Below are 18,686 nucleotides of genomic sequence, written 5' to 3'. Positions count from 1 at the left end.
CGATGGACATGAGTTTGAGCAAGCTCCAGGAGTTGGTGATGGATAAGGAAGCCTGGTGTGTTGCAGTCCATGGGGTCACAAAGAGTCAGACACGACTGAGTGACTGAACTGAACAAGAAACTGGAGATCAGATGTCAGAGGCTGCAACTTGGGCCCAGGAATTAAAGGCCTTTTTTCTTTATCTTAGGATCTAGAAAGTTTAGGCTCAGCATGAGGTAGGAGAGAAACGGGCAAGAAGGCAGAGTCGCTGAGAAGAGGGCACAGCTACAGAAAAGTATGTCAGGAAGTGTGTTCACTGCCTAATCCTTGTACCTCCTTCCTGAACCTGTGGCAGATTTCTTCACGTGGATAAAAAGCTCCCATGGCAGTGGTCACCTGTACCCTGTATGGGAACTGCAGCCAATCAAGAACCCTCTTACTGTTACTTTCTTTTGCGAGGTGGTCAGTTCATATCTCATTCTTTCCACTTGGGGGCGTGAGAGACTTATCCAACCAACGCTAACCCACCTCTAGTCTGCAGCCTGCCTAGCTAGCCTTGTTACTATGCTGCCCTAGGGTGGAGGACATGTTTTCAGCAGCTCACAGAGCAAGGCAGGATGTTACAGGTGTTGAAGATCTCCAGGGACCTTGGACTCCTGTTCACATCAGGGAACTCGACTCAGATTTCCAGGAGAAACTAAAACTTACAACTGAGAGCTTGCCTGGATTACAGAGTGGGTAACCTCATCCTTGAAAAAAGGGAGTACAAAACAGTTCTATGAAGAAGCTATAGTTTCAAAAGAAGGACCAGGCTGAGCTGAGCTGAAAGCCCAGGGGGAGCAAAGGACCAGCTGTATACATGTGCTGCCCCCACCATAAAAGTGCCTTCAGAAGGAGGCTATCAGGGTTGGAGGGAGGGGACGGGTTTGTCAGCCACTCAAGAGCAGACTTCTTGGGCTAGCTACTTTGGATGTGGGAGAAGCTGGAATCCATCACAAGTAATTAACAAAATGCTTGGCAAGGAGTGGGGATGGGTAGGTGGCCTGGTGAGAGAATGATGCCCAGGAAGAATGAGGCAGGGAAGGCTGGCCTCGCTTCAGTTTGACAGTTGGGGAAAAAAAGAGAAAGCCATGGGACTCCAATGGCGAAATCTGCATTTACAGAAAGAGAGTGCTGAACCCACTCTCTGTTTTTCTGTGTCCCAGGGAGAGAGGCGGGGAAGGAACACTGCAGGGCAGTCCCGCTTGGCAGGCCTTCTTCTGCCTTGTGCACGTGTGCTCGGTCATGTCCAACTCTTTGCAACCTCATGGACTGTAGCCCGCCAGGTTCCTCTGACCATGGAATTCTCCAGGCAAGAATACTGGAGTGGGAAGTGGTGCTCATATTTGAATAGCTTGTCAAAATATTGAAATCGATGTGACATCCGTGCAGGCTGAGAAGGATGAATTGGTTTTTAAGTTCCAGAAATCAAAAGTATAAGCAGTTACCTGATGAAAACTTCCCTTCATTCCTGTCTGCATCTACCCATTTTCTCCCGTCTGCCGTCATGAAGGTGACAGATGTTGAAATTAGCCACTATCATTTTGACCACCTAAAAGTGTATGGTTCCATGGGATGAAGTACATTTGCATTGTTGTGCAACCATCACCTGTATCCAGTTCCAAACCATCTGAAAAAGTGACTCTGTACCCATTAAGGAGTCATGCTCCAGTCCTCCCTTCCCTGTTTCCGGGTGTTGGGCTGCACTCCAGAGGCCTGCAAGCCTCATAATTGCCCAACCACAAGACTGAAAAAAGAGCCCAGAGACAGCAACAGACCTCAGTGCCTTATGGGACAGGGGACCTCACTCATCTGAAGCAAAGGGTCCTAAAGGAACTCCCCATCATGCACAGCCAGTGGCGGGTCAGACATGGCAATAATTTTCACTACTTAGAGGAGGCTGCCATTTATAGGGGGAATGGACATCAGGTTGGCTCATCAGTTACCATGGAAACCATCGGCTGGGGCAAGGGGCAAGCACATAAAAGTTACTGATTACGCCCTATAATTAGGAGGATTGGATAGTCCTGTGAGTGAAGGTGGGCCTGGTCAATCAGGGAGTGCACAGGGAGCAAGGGAACAGCCATCCTGAGTGACTTGACCACACACTCCACCACTATACCCTTTGCCTGACCCTTACAGTCTTGGCCCATCCCTCTCCCGTAATATCTCTGAGGTCAGGTAGGCAGAGGGTCACTGCACCCAAATACCAAAATGCAATACAGACAACAGCAGCTAGAGAGTATCAAGAGAAAGAGACCTAGTATACTAAAAATATTAATAGTGATTCGCGAAGATGTGAGCAAACTTTGGAAGCAGGCGCTTATCGGGTCAATTTTGCACGGAAGTCCAGAGGAGGATGACAACAGCATCTCACTATTGACCCAGCAATGAGACCTAGTTCACAGCAAGGTCACCCCTCTCACCCAGTCTGCAAACAGATCCCTCTGCTCAGACTAGGGATGAGATGTAAGACATTTAATAGGCACAGTACAGGGGCGATCACGACCATTGAGCAAAATACAAGCAGTGACAGCATCCTGAGATAACACCACCCTGCCTGTGGCTTTTGTCTCAGCCTGCAGTACCACACTGCCCACCCACCCCCAGTCCCTATAGCTAGTGCTTAATGCAGGACAGCTGGTATAACCACAGATCACAAGGGTGATGTAAGAGTGTTCAGGTAGGGCCGGGTAGAAGACAGGTGAGATCTGTAAGCCCCTTGTGAGCCCTATTCCCTACCAGGCAGCAAACCCAAATCGCGGGGGACTTACCTGTCAGTTCCAGGCCATTTCACAAGGTGTTCCCCTGGGGGTAGGTCCTGTGGCCAAGGCAAAAGCAAGGTACTCTCCTGATCCATGATTGGCAATGGTCCTTCTGTGGGCAACAGTTGAACTTGGATGGTGTTGACTAGTTGCCTCTGGGTTAACATGGCCGAGCCACAGGGACAACTGTTCCTGGAGTGTTCGAGATCGTAGTGTTAGCCACTCAGTCATGTCCAACTCTTTGTGACCCCATGGACTGTAGCTCACCAGGCTCCTCTGTCCATGGAATTCACCAGGCAAGAATACTGAGAGGTAGGCAGCCATTCTCCTCTCCAGGGGATATTCCCAACCCAGGGTCAAACCTGGGTCTCCTGCATTACAGGCAGAGTCTTTAGTGTCTGAGCCAGCCTTGAGTTAACCTCCTCGGCCACACATTGAAAGAGGGTTTTGTTCTCTATTAAATAGTCTATTCATCCTTTCATTAGTCTGGCAGCAGTGGGGTCATAAGGCAGGTGGAAATACCAGCGTATATTATTTTTATCAACACATTCCTGAGCTTCGTGGTCAGAAAACTGGGTTCCGTGGTCACTATGGATGTCCACAGGGGTCCTGTACATCATGCACAGCTGTTCTAGGCCCCGAACAGTGGCTTTTTGCATTGTGCAGTCTTGTGTAGACCTTCTGTAATGTCTTGCACCTGTCGTAAGGCACAGTAGACGCATATAGCTGGCCCATCCTGCCATATCATTGCCCTGCCCCCTTCCATACCTGGGACCAGAAGTCAAACAATACTCTTATTATTTTGCCGTTGCCTCAGGCCCCAACCAAACACTTCTGGGTGACTGGCCATGTCCAGTTCACAAGCCTGTCCCTGAGTTAATATGCCTAAACCATGTGTCTGTAATTGCTTAGGGGTGGTGGGTCGTGGGTAGGCTTGTCTTACCCAAACAGATAACACCCAAGTAGCTGATAGATAATCCAGGTCCTCATGTTTTGTCTATATCCACCAGCCATCCCAGGCAGTCAGAGGATCCGTGAGCTGAGGGCTGTTACTTTTAGGCTGGAAAGAGACTTGGACTTACAGGTCTCACATGTTAGTGGATGGTCACCTCAGGATTTCCCCCACAGTCCCCTGTTTCCCATCCTTATTTACTGACATCTTGGCACTCACGGGGGTTTCCTTAGCTTCCTGGCTGGTGGCACCCTGCAGGCCTCCAAGTCTTGTATTGGCCTAACCTCAAGACCATAGCAAGAGCCCAGGAACAAGTGACAGAGACATCAACAGCCTACTGTACAGGGGTCTTACATGACCAAATCAAAGTGTCCTGGAGCGATATCCGACCATGTGCAGCAGACGACAGGAAGGACACGGCAGCCATCTTCGCTACTCGGAAGAGGCTGCCATTTATAGGGGAATTGACGTCAGGGTGGCTTATCAGTTACCAGGGAAACCAGGGCCAGGCAGGGGGCAAGCACATAGGCAGTTACTAATTAAGCCCTATAATTAAGAGGATTGTATAGTCCTGTGAGTGCAGCAGGGCCCAGTCAAGCAGGGGATGTACAGGGAGCAAGAAAATAGCCATTTTCAGTGGCCTGAACGTTATACTGGCAACCACTAACCTCCTTTCTTTCTCTATAGATTTGCATACTCTTCAGTTCAGTTCAGTTCAGTTGCTCAGTCGTGTCTGACTCTTTGCAACCCCAAAGAATGCAGCACGCCAGGCCTCCCTGTCCATTACTGACTCATGGAGCTTACTCAAACTCATGTTCATCCAGTCAGTGATGCTATCCAACCATCTCATCCTCTGTCGTCCCCCTTTCCTCCCACCTTCAATCTTTCCCAGCATCAGGGTCTTTTCCAACAGGTCAGTTCTTCGCATCAGTCAGTTCAGCTGCTCAGTCGTGTCTGACTCTTTGCCACCCCATGAACCACAGCACGCCAGGCCTCCCTGTGCATCACCAACTTCCGGAGTCCACCCAAACCCATGTCCATTGAGTCAATAATGCCATCCAACCATCTCATCCTCTGTCGTCCCCTTCTCCTCCTGCCCTCAATCTTTCCCAGCATTGGGGTCTTTTCCAATGAGTCAGATCTTCACATCAGATGGCCAAAGTATTGGAGTTTCAGCTTCAACTTCCAGTGAACACTCAGGATTGATCTCCTTTAGGATGGACTGGTTGGATCTCCTTGCAGTCCAAGGGACTCTCAAGAGTCTTCTCCAACAACACAGTTCAAAAGCATCAATTCTTCAGCACTCAGCTTTCTTTATAGTCCAACTCTCATATCCATACATGACCACTGGAAAAACCATAGCCTTGACTAGATGGAGCTTTTTTGGCAAAGTAATGTCTCTGCTTTTTAATATGCTATCTAGGTTGGTCATAACTTTCCTTCCAAGGAGTAAGTGTCTTTTAATTTCATGGCTGCAGTCACCATCTGCAGTGATTTTGGAGTCCCCCAAAATAGTCAGCCACTGTTTTCACTGTTTCCCCATCTATTTGCCATGAAGTGATGGGACCAGATGCCATGATCTTAGTTTTGTGAATGTTGAGTTTTAAGCCAACTTTTTCACTCTCCTCTTTCACCTTCATCAAGAGGCTCTTTAGTTCTGCACTTTCTGCAATAAGGGTGGTGTTATCTGCATATCTGAGGTTATTGATGTTTCTCCCGGTAATCTTTTTTTTTTTTTTTAGTTCTACCACTTTATTGCTACCAACCCATTTCCCTCCACCCTCGTGCACACATGCTCAGTCATGTAATCCCATGGACTTCAGCCTGCCAGACTCCTCTGTCCATGGACTTTTCCAGGCAAGAATACTGGAGTGGGTTGCCATTTCCTTCTCCATACCGGTAATCTTGATTCCAGCTTGTGCTTCATCCAGCTCAGCATTTCGCATGATGTACTCTGCATAGAAGTTAAATAAGCAGGGTGACATTATACAACCTTGACATACTCCTTTCCCAATTTGGAATCAGTCCGTTGTTCCATGTCCAGTTCTAACTGTTGCTTCTTGACCTGCATACAGATTTCTCAGGAGGCAGGTCAGGTGGTCTGGCATTCCCATCTCTTTCAGGATTTTCCACAGTTTGTTGTGATCCATACAGTCAAAGTCTTTGGTGTAATCAATAAAGCAGAAATAGATGGTTTTTCTGGAAGTCTCTTGCTTTTTCAATGACCCAATGGATGTTGGCAATTTGACCTCTGCTTCCTCTGCCTTTTCTACATCCAGTTTGAACATCTGGCAGTTCACGGTTCTTACCATTGCATATAAATTAACATATTATAAGCATATAAGTTAACATTGCATATAACTTACATGCAATGTAAGCATATAAGTTAACATTGCCTACTCTTAACATTGCATATAAATGGAATCATACAATGTATGGCCTATTGTGGGGCTTCCCTGGTAGCTCAGCTGGTAAAGAATCCGCCTGCAATGCGGGAGACCTGGGTTTGATCCCTGGGTTGGGAAAATCCCTGGAGGAGGGCATAGCAACTCACTCCTGTATTCTTGCCTGGAAAATCCCCATGGACAGAGCCGCCTGGTGGGCTACGGCCCATGGGGTCGCAGAGAGTCGGACACGACTGAGTGACTAAGCACAGCACACAGTGGTCAATGTGCCTGGCTTTTTTCACTTGGCATAATGTTTAAATTAGTGTCTTCTGTGTCCAACCACAGCCAAACAAAAATGAATTCTGCCACATGTTATTCTGTCCCTTTAAAAAAAAATACACAGAAACGGTAGCATGTTATTTACACTGGGAAATTACTGTTGGGTTCTTTGTGACAGTGGCTGGTTCTCCTACTTCAGAATCCTGTGGTGGCTTTGTGTTTTCAGAATGGCAAGGACTTTCATCTAAAGATTCTAAGCATCTTTGTTGAATCAGCCCTTGGCTGCTTGCTCAGAGCACCCTGCCTGCTCTCTGATTGGGTCAGGCTGCTGGGATTGATTGTCCCACTGCCCAATGAGGCAGCAAAACTGCAGCCCAAGCCCGCCCCCTACCTCAAGGTGTGTCATAGAGGCTCCTACACACCTGGCCTGACCTCCCAAGACTCAAACAATAGTGGGAAAACACTTGGATTGGTTCCTTTGTTGAAAGAATGGTTACTTTAGAGTGGTAGGAAATTCCAAGTGAAAAAACAGTTTGGGGGGCTCTGACTCACATTTCCTTGGCTACAGTTTCTGGATTCCAACATGTTTGACAGACCAATTTCACTGATCTTTAAAACACCCAGCAGGTGTGGGGAGAGACAGTCACTCCTAGTTCTGGATAGAGGCCCGAGAGAGGAGGGGTTTGAGACATCAGAAGTGAATTTGGGAGGGGGGCTTTTTTATAGCCCAGGATGAGTATCGTCACAATCATTATCAAATAGCAGGCATCTCCTAGGCAACTGGTAACCTTGGGCTTAGGAAATCTGGGTCTATGGAAGAACAGTGAAGGAGTGACAAATCCAAGGCTTGTTTCTTCAATGCACAAGTGACTGGATGAACAGGTTCATAATGGGGTGTGCAGACTAGCTAGCAAGATGGAAAACACAGAGCATAAATAAAAATAATATAAGATTGTATTTTCTCAATGATGATTGATTGGTATTGCCAAGATGTTTTTGTAGGAGTGTCAGAGGAAGGGTTGTATTTAAACTGAGGAAGGGTTGTATTTATAAAGGGTGGTTAACTTTGAAGCCCAAGATTTGAATCTAGCATTTGCAGGGACCTCCAATTTATCCATTTTGTGGAAGGTGGTCCTTTAAAGAAAGGAATATAGAAATTAGGTGTGTAAGTGAATATTTATTTAAAACAATAAAAGAACCCACAAACTACAAATTTCTAGATTCACGATTATTCAAATGTATTCCCTATTGATTGAATCCCATAGAACATATAGGTTCTCTCCCCTCATATAAAAAAAATTATTTAATTTTGACTGTGCTGGGTCTTTGTTGCTGCATGGGCTTTCTCTAATTGTGGAGCACAAGCTCCAGGCTGTGAGGGCTTCAGTAGTTGCAGTACATGGGCTCAGTAGCTGCAGATCCTAGGATCTGGGGCACCGTCTCAATAGTCGTCGTGCATGGGCTTAGTGGCTCCGAGGCATGTGGGATCTTCCTGGTCCAGGGATTGAACCTGTGTCTCCTGCACTGGCAGATGGATTCTTAACCACCGATCCACCAGGGAAGCCCCCTCCCCTCATTTTTATTCTTTATCTTTGTTCTGGTATAACTCTTTATTTCAAAATTCCTTTCTTCTAATTATTCTATCTTCCCTCTGCTTTACTACAGATGCTATTTCATTCTTCAACTCATTCACTGAATTCTTCAACTCCAGAATTTTTGTTTGGCCTTTTTTATATTTTCAATGTCTTTCATAAGTAACTCATTTTGTTCACGTATCTTTTCCCTAATATCATTGAGCTTTTTTTTTTGGCTGTGCTGGGTCTGTTGCTTTTGCACAGGCTTTCTCTGTTTTAGCGAGCAAGGGCTACTCTTCATTGCAGTGTGTGGACTTCTCATTGTGGTGGCTTCTCCTGTGGAGCACAGACTTTAGGCACATGGGCTTCAGTAGTTGCGGCTTGTGGGCTCTAGAGTGCAAGCTCAGTAGTTGTGGCATATAGGCTTAGTTACTCCGCAGCATGTAGAATCTTCCTGGACCAGGGATCAAACTCATGTTCCCTGCATTGGCAGGTTCCCATCCACTGTACCACCAGGGAAGTCCTACTGAGCTGTTTTAATTCTTTTTGTAGCTTATTGAATTTCTTCAGTACCACTATTTTGAATTCTGTATCAGATAGATTGCAGTGTGCTGGGACTTTGGGCTTAGCTTTTGGAGAATTGTTGATACCTTTTGGTGATGGCGTATTTCCTCGACTTTTAAAATTCTTTGTGTTTCTGTATTGCCGCGTTAGTGTTTGAAGTCTCTTTACTGGTTATCTTTGATGAGGTACTGTTCTTCTGTGTTGCTTCTCCAGGGATCCCAGGTTTCTAAGGGGTAGACTTGCTCCACTCTCGTCCTCTCCTGGGGTAGAATTCTTAGTTCTGTTTCCTCTTGTTCTCATAACTCAGCATGCTGGCTGCAGGAAACCTCTCTTTTGTCTTCCAGAAGGTGGCACTGTAGCCTCAGTTTGTTGATTCTCACTTGTCCGTGGACCCTGGTCCATCTTTCTGAGTATTCAGATTACCTAACCTATTCTCACTGCCACACTTGGGAGCACACGGGAGGAGCTGGCTGCAGGGTTGAGGGCAGGGACTAGGGGGAGAGACGTGTGGGTTTAGCACTTGGAGCTTTGAGACGCCAGTGGGGCCGGGGGAGATCTTCCAGTGGATACTCCCCAGAGGCTTGTGGGTGGTCCTGCTGGAGTCCTGAAGCAGCCAGCACAGGACCCACAGATGTTATCACGTGCTTCCTTTCTTCTTCCTTCCCCATCATGGAGGTCCCACCTCAGAAAAGCCAGTGCTGCTGGAGAGAAATAAGGTCCTCCAAGCAGAACCTGCCCAGCAGGAGGAGCCAGGCAGTCACTCACTGGTTCCACTTTACCTGTCCTCCATCAAGAGACTGCTTTCAAACTACTCTGCCTGAGACAAACTACTTCTGCTGCGGGAAGCCCAGCCTGTTACATCTTTGCCGCAGGGAAGGAGGCTCCCTTGGCAAGTGCTATCCTTTCCTCTGCATCCAAACTCTACCTCACGCTGATGGCATGACACAGTTCTCCCCTTACACAGACTTTTTTTAGTTGCTCAGTCATGTCTGACTTTTTGCAACCCCATGGACTGAAGCCCACCAGGCTCCTCTGTCCATGGAATTCTCCAGGCAAGAATACTGGAGTGGGTTGCCATTCCTTTCTCCAGGGATCTTCCCAACGCAGGGATCAAACCTGGGTCTCCTGCCTTGCAGGCGGATTCTTTACTGACTGAGCCACCCTGGCCCTCCTCAAATTCTTTATTGCCCATGAGTAACCACCTAGTTCTGTACTAACCAGCTCCCCTCTTACCCAATCCCAGGGCATAGGGGTAGGGGTGGCTTGCCAACTCCTTGGATTCCATGACTGAGATCTGATATGTAAGAACTTCCTAGATGTCCAGGTACAATGTGATGTGCAGAGGCACTTCTGTTTGGTTAAGGGTATCCAAATAGTTGTTAATTAAAAGGGAGAGAAAAAGCTCCACACCACCTAAAACACTTGTAATAAAAACCTCTATGAGAACTGCTTGCTTGCAGCATTGAGAACAGTGTTATATGAGTGAATGAAGCTTATAACCTTTCTCCAATGCATAGAGAGATGAGATTAAGAACAATTATAATAATACAGATGTTTCTAAAACTGCAATTTACTTGCTGAGTTGAGAACAGTTTCTATCAGTGAGTGGCAGTTCTAGGCATCAACAGTGCATATACAGAAGTGTTTAAATACACTTGTCTTAAACCAGTTTTTCAGAACACTAACACTTGCTGCATTGAGAACAGTGTTAAATCAGTGAATGGAGGTTATGCCCATTCTGCACTGCATGTACAGAAATGTTTGGGAATGCTTATAATAAAGATTTTTCTAAGAAACTACTTGCTGCTGCATTGAGTACAGAGTTATATGTGAGAATGGAACAGGTTTTGCGATGCATGTGAAGTGCTAAGAATACCTGTAACACAGATGTTCCTAAGTACATTTTTTTCTGGCTGCTTTGACCACAGAGTTGTAACAGTAAATGGAAGTGGCGCACATTTCTCAATGCATTGAGAGAAGTATTTGAGAACATTTGAAAAAAAAAAAAGATGTTTCTCAAGAACGGTACTTGCTTTCTTTATTGAGAACAGTGTACACTGGTGAATGGGAGTGGGCACCATCTACAAGGCATGAAGAGGTGTGTTTAAGAACATTGATACCACTATGGAGAACAGTATGGAGGTTCCTTTAAAAACTAAAAACAGAACTATTATATGAACCAGCAATCCCACTCCTGGGCATGTATCCAGAGAAAACCATAATTCGAAAATATATATGTGCCCTATTTGTTCATAGCAGCACTATTTACAACAGCCAAAACATGGAAGTAACCTACGTATCCATCAACAGATGGATAAAGATGTGGTACCTATATACAATGGAGCATTACTCAGCCATAAGGAAGAATGAAATAATGCCATTTGCAACCACATGGATGGACCTAGAGATGATCATACTAAGTGAAGTAAGCCAGACAAAAACAAATATCATAGGATAACACACATGTAGAATCTAAAAAAATTATGCAAGTGAAACTTACATATAAAACAGAAATAGATCCACTCATAGTCACGGAAAACAAACTTGTGATGACCAAAGTAGGGGGAGCTGAGGGTTAACATTCACACACACACTGCATAATGTGGATAAACATTTAACATTTAATGGATAAACAACAAGGGCTTGCTGTAGAGCACAGGGAACTACACTCAGCATTTTGTAATAACCTATAAGGGAAAACAAGTCGGAAAAAATAGATGTATGTGTATGTATGAGTGAATCACTTTGTTGTACACCTGAAACATACAACATTATAAATCAACTATACTTCAATTTTTAAAGAAGCATCTAAGGCAATAATAGCTATCCAAAAAAAAAAAAGAACACTTGTAATAAAGATGTGTCTAAGAGTGCTACTTGCGGCTACATTGAGGACAGTGTTAAAACAGTGAATGGTAGTCATACCCATGTGGCAATGCAAGTAGAGAAATTTAAAAGCATGTTTGTAATAAAGCTGTGTCTAGTAACAATCCTTATTTGCTGTGTTGAGAACAGTATTATATCATTTAATGGAATTTATACCTATTCAGCAAATCATGTAAAAAATGTTTAATAGCTATAATAAAGTAAGTAGGTGTTACTGTGAATGCTGTTTGCTGGCTGCAGAGAGACCTGTATTATGTATCAGTGAATGGAAGACGCACCCACTCCGCAGTACATGTTGACAAGTGAAAGAACACTAATGAGAAGACATTTCTAATAATGCTACCTGATGCTGTATTGAAAACATTGTTTATATGAAAGAAAGGACCTGTCGCCCATTCTGCAATTCATGTAGAGAAGTGTTTAAGGCCAATTGTAATAAAAACGATTTCTAGAAACACTTGTTTGCTGTGTGTAGAACAGTTTTATATCAGTCAAAGAAGGTTATACCAGTTCTATAAAGCATGCACAAAAGTGTTTTAAACACTGTAATAAGATCATTTCTGAAACACCACTTATTAACACATTCTGTGTGGAGAAAAGTAATATATCCACGGAAGGAGGGGCACTCCTTTTGCAAGGCATGTAGAGAGGTTTTGAGAACCCTTGTAATAAAGGTGCTTATAAGGATGCTACTTGCTTGCCAAGTTAACAGTGTTTCCTGGGTGAATGGACGGCACTATTCTGCAATGCATGTCCAGAAGTGTTTAAAACTACATGAAATAAAGATATGCCTAAAAACAATGCTTGGTAGGTGACTTGAGAGCAATACTACATCAGTGATTGACATTATGCCCATTCATTAAGGCATGGATGGAATTAAGAACAATTTTGGAAAGATTGTTCTAAGCACACAATTTGCTTTCTGCATTGGCAAAAGTCATATCAGGAAGTGAATGTTATAAAAAAGAATGTATATATGTATATAAGTGAATCACTTCTATACAGCAGAAATTAGTACAACACTGTAAGTCAACTATACTTCAATTTTTTTAATAAAATAATTAATTACAACTAAAAACAGAAAACAAATGTTATACACATTCCACACTGTATGAATAGAACTTTTTAGGGACACTTGTCATAAAGATGTTTCCAGCAACACTACTGCATGCTGTATTGAAAACAGCGCACTGCCGATGAAAAGACATACGCATTCTCAAACGCAGTCCAGGAGTCTTTCTGAACACGAGTTAAAAAGATGTTTCTAAGAATCCTACTTGCATGCTGCCTTACAACACTGTTTTATCAGTACATCAACTTAAAGAAAAAATGCACAACATAAGAGTTGTGAGTTTAAGGGAATCCCCTGGCAGTCCAGTGGTTAAAACTCTGCACTTGCAGTTCAAAGGGTACAAGTTCGATCCCTGGTCAGAGAAGTAAGATCCCACATGCTGGGCTGCCAAGAAAAAGAAAAGAGTTGTGATTTTAAGTTTTATTCAGGGAACTTACTGGGGATGATAGCCCAGGAGACAGCCTCCCAGCAGTTCTGGGGGAACTGCTCTGAAGAGCTATGGAGGGAAACTAGCTTATATGTGATTTTTGGCGATGGGACACTTAGAGTCTAGCATGCATGTGCATGTTAAGACGCTTCAGTCGTGTCTGACTCTTTGTGACCCTATGGATTTTAGCCCACCAGGCTCTTCCGTCCATGGGATTTTCCAGGGAAGAATACTGGAGTGGGTTCCCATGCCCTCTTCTAGGGGATCTTCCTGACCCAGGGATTGAACCCCCATCTCTTACGTCTCCTGCATTGGCAGGCGGGTTCTACCACTAGTGCCGCCTGGGAAGCCCAGAGTCTAGCACACATCTTGCTAAAAGATTACTGCTAGTCACAAAGAACAGACATCTCAAGTGAATGACTTTAGTGCTTTTCTATGTATGGACAGATGCAAAAATCTGGGTTCCTTCAAATTCTTCCTGAGATCTAACTATCTAGGAGAGCTGCTTGCCCAAAGCACAGAGAAGCTTGTGATGGTCTTAATTTTCTCCCAGAGTGCACTGTCAGTCAGCAACTGCAGCCAGTTATAATTAATCCTAATCGAATTTAGTGGTTAGTGAAAACACTCTGATTTTCCAAGTGAATGGAAGTGGCACCCATCTGCAATGCATTTAGAGAAATGTTTAAAAAACACTTGTTATAAAGATGCTTCAGAGAACTACTTATTTCCTGCATTAAGAACAGTGTTATATCATTGACTGAAAGTTATAACCATCTGTAATTCATGTAGAGAAGTGTTTAAGAAAACTTGTAATCTAGCTGTTTCTAAGAATGCTACTTACTGCTGCAATGAGAAAAGTGATAGTCATTTAATGAAAGTTATACTCATTCTGCAAAGAATGTACAGACCTGTTTCAGTTCAGTTCAGTTCAGTTGCTCAATCGTGTCCAACTCTTTGCAACCCCATGAACTGCAGTATGCCAGGCCTCCCTGCCCATCACCAACTCCCAGAGTTTACCCAAACTCATGCCCATTGAGTTGGTGATGCCATCTAACCATCTCATCCTCTGTCGTCCCCTTCTCCTCCTGCCTTTAATCTTTCCCAATTAAGAACACATAATAAACATGTTTCTAGTGCTCGCTTCAGCAACACATATACTAAAACTGGAATGATACAGAGAAGATTAGCATGGCCCCTGTGCAAGGATGATACGTAAATTCGTGAAGCATTCCATATTTTTAAAGTTGATAGAGCCACTCTGAAAGATGGTATGGAGATTCCTTTAAAAACCAGGAATAAAACTACCATATGACCCAGCAATCCCACTCCTAGGCATATACCCTGAGGAAACCAAAACTGAAAAAGACACATGTATCCCATTGTTCATTGCAGCACTATTTACAATAGCTAGAACATGGCAGCTGCACGGCGCTGGAGCAAGCAGCCATGAGGAGATACCCTACGTCCAAGGTCAGAAGCAGTGACTGCGCTTTGCTGGAGCAAGCAGCTGTGAGGAGATAACCCACGTTCAAAGTCAGGAGCGGTGGCTGCGCTTTGCTGGAGCAGCTGTGAGGAGATACCGCATGACCAAGGTCAGAGAAACCCCAGCAAGACGGTAGGAGGGGCAAATTTGTGTTTAGAATCAAACCCCATTCCCGCCAGAGACACTCAGAGGGCTCAAACAAACCTGTGTGCACCAGGACTCAGGGACCCCACACAGACTGAGACAGAACTGTATTTGAGCATCCCCTGTGGAGGTACGGGTCAGCAGAGGACTGCCACACGGACAAGGGCTCTGGGTGCAGTAGACCTGGGTATGGCATAAGCCCTCTTGGGGGAGGTCACGATTAACCCCACCATAGAGCTACCAGAACTTACACAGGACTGGCAAATAGACTCGTGGAGGGCACAACAGGACCTTGTGCATCAGGACCCAGGAGAAAGAAGCAGGGACCCCAAAAGACACTGACCTAGACTTGCCCGTGAGTGTCCAGGAGTCTCCAGCGGAGGTGTGGGTCGGTGGTGGCCTGCTGCAGGGTTGGGGGCCCTGAGTGTACCAGTACATGCATGGGATCTTTTGAAGGAGGTCATCATTATCTTCATTGCCTTCACCATAGTTTGGCCCCAGGTAAATAGTGGAAAAAGTGGCTGGCCTTATTTTTCTGGGCTCCAAAATCACTGCAGATGGTGATTGCAGCCATGAAATTAAAAGACACTTACTCCTTGGAAGGAAAGTTATGACCAACCTAGACAGCATATTAAAAAGCAGAGATATTACTTTGTCAACAAAGCTCCATCTAGTCAAGGCTATGGTTTTTCCAGTGGTCATGTATGGATGTGAGAGTTGGACTATAAAGAAAGCTGAGCACTGAAGAATTGATGCTTTTGAACTGTGTTGTTGGAGAAGACTCTTGAGAGTCCCTTGGACTGCAAGGAGATCCAACCAGTCCATCCTAAATGAGATCAGTCCTGGGTGTTCATTGGTAGGACTGACGTTGAAGCTGAAACTCCAATACTTTGACCACCTGATGCGAAGAGCTGACTCATTGGAAAAGACCCTGATGCTGGGAAAGATTGCAGGCAGGAGGAGAAGGGGACAACAGAGGATGAGATGGTTGGATGGCAACGCTGACTCAATGGACATGGGTTTGGGTAAACTCTGGCAGTTGGTGATTGACAGAAGCCCGGCGTGCTGCAGTTAATGGGGTCATAAAGAGTAGGACACAACTGAGCGACTAAACTACTACTACTAAATAGCAGGGAGGGAACACAGCTCCAACCATCGACAGAAAATTGTATTAAAGATTTACTGAGCATGGCCCTGCCCATCAGAACAAGACCCAATTTCCCCCTCAGTCAGTCTCTCCCATCAGGAAGCTTCCATAAGCCTCTTATCCTTCTCCATCAGAGGGCAGACAAACTGAAAACTACAATCACAGAAAATTAACCAATCTAAATCACATGGAACACAGTCTTGTCTAACTCAATGAAACTATGAGCCATGCCCTGTAGGGCCACCCAAGATGGACAGGTCATGGTGGAGAATTCTGACAAAATGTGGTCCACTGGAGAAGGCAATGACAAACCACTTCAGTATTCTTGCCTTGAGACCCCCATGAACAGTATGAAAAGGCAAAAAGATAGAACACTGAAAGATGAACTCTCCAGGTCGGTAGGTGACCAATATGCTAATGGAGATCAGTGGAGAAATAACTCCAGAAAGAATGAAGAGATGAAGCCAAAGAAAAAACAATACCCAGTAGTGGATGTGACTGGTGATGGAAGCAAGGTCCGATGCTGTAAAAGAACCATACTGCATAGGAACCTGGAATGTTAGGTCCATGAATCAAGGCAAATTGGAAGTGGTCAAACAGGAAATGGCAAGAGTGAACATTGACATTTTCAATTCAGTTCAGTTCAGTTGCTCAGTCGTGTCTGACTCTTTGTGACCCCATGAATTGCAGCACACCAGGCCTCCCTGTCCATTAGCAACTCCCGGAGTTTACTCAAACTCATGCGCATCGAGTCAGTGATGCCATCCAGCCATCTCATCCTCTGTCGTCTCCTTCTCCTCCTGCCCCCAATCCCTCCCAGCATCAGGATCTTTTCCAATGAGTCAACTCTTCACATCAGGTGGCCAAAGTATTGGAGTTTCACCTTCATCATCAGTCCTTCCAATGAACACCCAGGACTGATCTCCCTTAGGATGGACTGGTTGGATCTCCTTGCAGTCCAAGGGACTCTCAAGAGTCTTCTCCAACAACACAGTTCAAAAGCATCAATTCTTTGGCACTCAGCTTTCTTCACAGTCCAACTCTCACATCCATACATGACCACTGGAAAAACCATAGCCTTGACTAGATGGAGCTTTGTTGGCAAAGTAATATCTCTGCTTTTTAATATGCTGTCTAGGTTGGTCATAACTTTCCTTCCAAGGAGTAAGTGTCTTTTAATTTCATGGCTGCAGCCACCATCCACAGAGATTTTGGAGCCCAAAAAAATAAAGTCTGACACTGTTTCAACTGTCTCCCCATCTACTTCCCATGAGGTGATGGGACCAGATGGGAATCAGCAAACTAAAATGGACTGGAATGGGTGAATTTAACTCAGATGACCATTATCTCTACTACTGTGATCAAGAATTCCTTTGAAGAAATGGAGGAGCCATCATAGTCAACAAGAGTCTGAAATGCAGTACTTAGATGCAATCTCAAAAGTGAGAGAATGATCTCTGTTCATTTCCAAGGGAAACCATTCAATATCATGGTAATCCAAGTCTATGCCCTGACCAGTAATGCTGAAGAAGCTGAAGTTGAATGGTTCTATGTAGACCTACAAGACCTTTTAGAACTAACACTCAAAAAAGATGCCCTTTTCATTATAGGGGACTGGAAAGCAAAAGTAGGAAGTCAAGAGTTACCTGGCTGCTGCTGCTAAGTCACTTCAGTTGTGTCCGACTCTGTGCGACCCCATAGATGGCAGCCCACCAGGCTCCCCTGTCCCTGGGATTCTCCAAGCAAGAATACTGGAGTGGGCTGCCATTTCCTTCTCCAATGCATGCATGCATGCTAAGTTGCTTCAGTCGTGTCAGACTCTGTGCGACCCCATAGATGTAGCCCACCAGGCTCCTCTGTCCACAGGATTCTCTAGGCAAGAATACTGGAGTGGGTTGCTGTTTCCTTCTCCAAGAGTAACAGGCAAATTTGGCCTTTGGGTACATAATGAAGCAGGGCAAAGGCTAATAGGGTTTTGCCAAGAGAATGCACCGCTCATAGCAAACACCCTCTTCCAACAATGCAAGAGAAGACTCTACACATGTACATCACCAGGTGGTCAATACTGAAATCAGATTGATTATATTCTTTCAGCCAAAGGTGGAGAAGCACTATACAGTTAGCAAAAACAAGACTGGGAGCTGAGTGTGGCTCAGATCATGAAATCCTTATTGCCAAATTCAGACTTAAATTGAAGAAAGTAGGGAAAACCACTAGACCATATAGGTATGACCTAAATCAAATCCCTTACAGTTATACAGTGGAAGTGAGAAATAGATTTAAGGGACTATATCTGATACACAGAGTGCCTGATGAACTATGGACAGAGGTTCCTGACATTGTACAGGAAACAGGGATCAAGACCATCCCCAAGAAAAAGAAATGCAAAAAAGCAAAATGGCAGTCTGAGGAGGCCTTACAAATAGCTGAGAAAAGAAGAGAAGCAAAAAGCAAAGGAGAAAAGGAAAGAAATACCCATTTGAATGCAGAGTTACAAAGACTAACAAGAGAGAGAAGAAAGCCTTCCTCTGTGATCAATACAAAGAAATAGAGGAAAACAACAGAATGGGAAAGACTAGATATCTCTTCAAGAAAATTAGAGTTACCAAGGGAACATTTCATGCAAAGATGGGCACAATAAAGGACAGAAATGGTATGAACCTAACAGAAGCAGAAGATTTTAAGAAGAGGTGGCAAGAATATACAGAACTATCCAAAAAAGATCTTCACAACCCAGATACTCATGATGGTGTGATCATTTACCTAGAGCCAGACATCCTGGAATGTGAGGTCAAGTTGGCCTTAGGAAGCATCATTACAAACAAAGCTAGTGGAGGTGAAGGAATTTCAGTTGAGCTACTTCAAATCCTAAAAGATGATGCTGTGAAAGTGCTACACTCAATATCCCAGCAAATTTGGAACACGCAGCAGCAGCCACAGGACTGGAAAAGGTCAGTTTTCATTCCAATCCCAAGGATAGGCAATGCC

The 18,686-nt window shown here is 44.6% G+C and overlaps 1 non-coding gene across 1 annotated transcript; it reads left to right on the top strand.

The window, feature by feature from the left end:
• The first annotated feature begins 14,057 nt into the window (after positions 1-14,057).
• On the top strand, positions 14,058-14,164 carry LOC136171244 (U6 spliceosomal RNA). Its single transcript, XR_010663795.1, has one exon. It is a non-coding gene; the product is annotated as a U6 spliceosomal RNA (small nuclear RNA).
• Positions 14,165-18,686: the final 4,522 nt, after the last annotated feature.

This window comes from Muntiacus reevesi, chromosome 6 (genome assembly GCF_963930625.1).
Source record: "Muntiacus reevesi chromosome 6, mMunRee1.1, whole genome shotgun sequence".
Taxonomy (NCBI): Eukaryota; Metazoa; Chordata; class Mammalia; order Artiodactyla; family Cervidae; genus Muntiacus; species Muntiacus reevesi.
The sequence above is the reverse complement of the archived record's forward strand: the minus strand, read 5'-3'. Positions and strand labels throughout refer to the sequence as shown.